Raw genomic sequence first — 3955 nt, 5'->3', positions numbered from 1 at the left:
GAGGAAAGAGCGTGAGAGAGAGAGAGAGAAAGAGGAAAGAGCTTGAGAGAGAGAGAGAAAGAGGAAAGAGCTTGAGAGAGAGAGCGAGAGAGAAAGAGGAAAGAGAGAGAGAGAGAAAGAGGAAAGAGAGAGAGAGAGAGGAACGAGCATGTGAGAGAGAGAGAAAAAGAGGAAAGAGCGTGTGAGAGAGAGAAAAGAGCGTGTGAGAGAGAGAGGAAAGAGCGTGAGAGAGAGAGGAAAGAGCGTGAGAGAGAGAGAGAAAGAGCGCAAGAGAGAGAGAGAAAGAGGAAAGAGCATGAGAGAGAGAGAGAGAAAGAGGAAAGAGCGTGAGAGAGAGAGAGAAAGAGGAAAGAGCTTGAGAGAGAGAGAGAGAGAAAGAGGAAAGAGCTTGAGAGAGAGAGAGCGAGAGAGAAAGAGGAAAGAGAGAGAGAGAGAAAAAGGAAAGAGAGAGAGAGAGGAACGAGCATGAGAGAGAGAAAGAGAGAGAGAGAAAGAGGAAAGAGCGTGTGAGAGAGAGAAAGAGGAAAGAGCGTGTGAGAGAGAGAGGAAAGAGCGTGAGAGAGAGAGAGAGAAAGATGAAAGAGGGTAAGAGAGAGAAAGAGGAAAGAGCGTGAGAGAGAGAGAGAAAGAGGAAAGAGCGTATGAGAGAGAGAGAAAGAAGAAAGAGCGTGAGAGAAAGAGGAAAGAGCGTGAGAGAGAGAGAGAGAGCGTGAGAGAGAGAAAGAGGAAAGAGCGTGAGAGAGAGAGAGAGCGTGAGAGTGAAAGAAATAGGAAAGAGCGTGAGAGAGAGCGAGAGAGAGCGAGAGAGAGAGAGGAAAGAGCGTGAGAGAGAGAGAAAGAGGAAAAAGCGTGAGAGAGAGAGAGAAAGAGGAAAGAGCATGAGAGAGAGAGAGAAAAAGAGGAAAGAGCGTGAGAGAGAGAAAGAGGCAAGAGCGTGATAGAGAGAAAGAGGAAACAGCGTGAGAGAGAGAGAGAAAGAGGAAAAAGCGTGAGAGAGAGAAAGAGGAAAGAGCGTGAGAGAGAGCGAGAGAGAGGAAAGAGCGTGAGAGAGAGTGAAAGAGAGGAAAGAGCGTGAGAGAGAGAGAGGAAGAGGAAAGAGCGTGAGAGTGAGAGAAAAAGGAAAGAGCGTGAGAGAGAGCGAGAGAGAGAGAGAGGAAAGAGCATAAGAGAGAGAGAGAGAAAGAGGAAAGAGCGTGAGAGAGAGAGAAAGAGGAAAAAGCGTGAGAAAGAGAGAGAAAGAGGAAAAAGCGTGAGAGAGAGAGAAAGAGGAAAAAGCTTGAGAGAGAGAGAAAGAGGAAAGATCATGAGATAGAGAGAGAGGAAAGAGCATGAGAGAGAGAGAGAAAGAGGAAAAAGAGTGAGAGAGAGAGAGAAAGAGGAAAGAGCGTGAGATAGAGAGAGAGGAAAGAGCGTGAGAGAGAGAGAAAGAGGAAAGAGCGTGAGAGAGAGAGAGAGAGGAAAGAGCGTGAGAGAGGGACAGAGAGAGAAAAGAGGAACGAGTGAGAGAGAGAGAGAGGAAAGAGCGTGAGAGAGAAAGAGGAAATAGCGTGATAGAGAGAGAGAGAAAGAGTGTGAGAGAGAGAGGAAAGAGCGTGAGAAAGAGGAAAGAGCGTGAGAAAGAGGAAAGAGCGTGAGAGAGAGAGAGCGCGAGAGAGAAAGAGGAAAGAGCATGAGAGAGAGGAAAGTGCAGGAGATCGAGAGAGAGAAAGAGAGAGAGAGAAGGTAAGAGAAAGAGCGTGTGAGAGAGAGAGAAAGAGCGTGTGAGAGAAAGAGAAAGAGCGTGTGAGAGAGAGAGAGAAAGAGGAAAGAGCGTGAGCGCACACGAGAGAGGAAAGAGCGGGAGAGAGAGTAAAGAGTGTGAGAGAGAGCGGAAAGAGCGTGAGAGAGAGAGAAAGGAAAGAGCGCGAGAGAGAGAAAGAGGAAAGAGCTTGAGAGAGAGAGAGAGCGTGTGAGAGAGAAAGAGGAAAGAGCGTGAGAGAAAGAGGAAAGAGCGTGTGAGAGAGAGAAAGAGGAAAGAGCGTAAGAGAGAGAAAGAGGAAAGAGCGTGAGAGAGAGAGAAAAAGGAAAGAGCGTGAGAGAGAGAGAGGAAAGAGCGTATGAGAGAGAGAGAAAGAGGAAAGAGCGTATGAGAGAGAGAGAAAGAAGAAAGAGAGTGAGAGATAGAGAGAGAGAGGAAAGAGCGCGAGAGAGAGAGAGAGCATGAGAGAGAGAGAGAGAGAGAGAGAGAGCATGAGAGAGAGAGAGAAAGAGGAAAGAGCGTGAGAGAGAGAGAGGAAGAGGAAAGAGCGTGAGAGTGAAAGAAAGAGGAAAGAGCGTGAGAGAGAGCGATAGAGAGAGAGAGGAAAGAGCATAAGAGAGAGAGAGAGAGAAAGAGGAAAGAGCGTGAGAGAGAGAGAAAGAGGGAAAAGCGTGAGAGAGAGAGAGAGAAAGAGGAAAAAGCGTGAGAGAGAGAAAGAGGAAAAAGCTTGAGAGAGAGAGAGAGAAAGAGGAAAGAGCATGAGATAGAGAGAGAGGAAAGAGCATGAGAGAGAGAGAAAGAGGAAAAAGTGTGAGAGAGAGAGAGAAAGAGGAAAGAGCGTGAGATAGAGAGAGAGGAAAGAGCGTGAGAGAGAGAGAAAGAGGAAAGAGCGTGAGAGAGAGAGAAAGAGGAAAGAGCGTGAGAGAGAGAAAGAGGAAAGAGCGTCAGAGAGAAAGAGGAAATAGCGTGAGAGAGAGGAAAGAGCATGAGATCGAGAGAGAGAGAAAGAGGAAAGAGCGTGAGAGAGAGAAAGAGGAAATAGCGTGTGAGAGAGAGAAAGAGCGTGTGAAAGAGAGAGAGAAAGAGGAAATAGTGTGAGCGAGAGAGAGAGAGGAAAGAGCGAGAGAGAGAGAGGGAAGAGCGTGAGAGAGGAAAGAGCCTGAGAGAGAGAGAAAGAGGAAAGAGCGTGAGAGAGAGAGAGAGAGAGAGAAAGAGAGAAAGCGAGAGCGAGAGAGAGAGAGGAAAGAGCGTGAGAGAGAGAGCGAGAGAGAAAGAGCGTGAGAGAGAGAGCGAGAGAGAAATAGGAAAGAGTGAGAGTGAGAGAGAGAGAGAGCAAGAGGGAGAGAGAGAGAAAGAGGAAAGAGCATGTGAGAGAGAGAAAGAGGAAAGAGCGTGTGAGAGAGAGAAAGAGGAAAGAGCGTGAGAGGGAGAGAGAAAGAGGAAAGAGTGTGAGAGAGAGAGAGAGAGAGAAAGAGGAAAGAGCGTGATAGAGAGAGAGAGAGAGAGAAAGAGTGTGAGAGAGAGAGGAAAGAGCGTGAGAAAGAGGAAAGAGCGTGAGAAAGAGGAAAGAGCGTGAGAGAGAGAGAGCGCGAGAGAGAAAGAGGAAAGAGCGTGAGAGAGAGGAAAGTGCATGAGATCGAGAGAGAGAAAGAGGAAAGAGCATGAGAGAGAGAGAGAGAGAGAGAGAGAGAGAGAGAGAGAGAGAGAGAGAGGGGAAATAGCGTGTAAGAGAAAGAGCAAAGAGCGTGAGCGTGCGAGAGAGAGGAAAGAGCGAGAGAGAGAGAGAGAGAAAGAGGAAAGCGTGTGAAAGAGAGAGCGTGAGAGAGAAAGAGGAAAGAGTGTGTGAGAGAGAAAGAGGAAAGAGCGTGAGAGAGAGAGAGAAAGAGGAAAGAGCGTGAGATAGAGAGAGAGGAAAGAGCGTGAGAGAGAGAGAAAGAGGAAAGAGCGTGAGAGAGAGAGAAAGAGGAAAGAGCGTGAGAGAGAGAAAGAGGAAAGAGCGTCAGAGAGAAAGAGGAAATAGCGTGAGAGAGAGGAAAGAGCATGAGATCGAGAGAGAGAGAAAGAGGAAAGAGCGTGAGAGAGAGAAAGAGGAAATAGCGTGTGAGAGAGAGAAAGAGCGTGTGAAAGAGAGAGAGAAAGAGGAAATAGTGTGAGCGAGAGAGAGAGAGGAAAGAGCGAGAGAGAGAGAGGGAAGAGCGTGAGAGAGGAAAGAGCCTG

At 47.8% G+C, this 3955-nt stretch overlaps 1 pseudogene; it reads left to right on the top strand.

Moving 5' to 3' along the window:
- Window positions 1–575: 575 nt before the first annotated feature.
- On the top strand, window positions 576–3295 carry LOC143929778 (uncharacterized; annotated as a pseudogene).
- Window positions 3296–3955: the final 660 nt, after the last annotated feature.

The sequence above is a fragment of the Lithobates pipiens genome, unplaced genomic scaffold (genome assembly GCF_037356315.1).
Source record: "Lithobates pipiens isolate NorthernLeopardFrog02 unplaced genomic scaffold, aLitPip1_a1.2 Scaffold_25, whole genome shotgun sequence".
Taxonomy (NCBI): domain Eukaryota; kingdom Metazoa; phylum Chordata; class Amphibia; order Anura; family Ranidae; genus Lithobates; species Lithobates pipiens.
The sequence above is the reverse complement of the archived record's forward strand: the minus strand, read 5'-3'. Positions and strand labels throughout refer to the sequence as shown.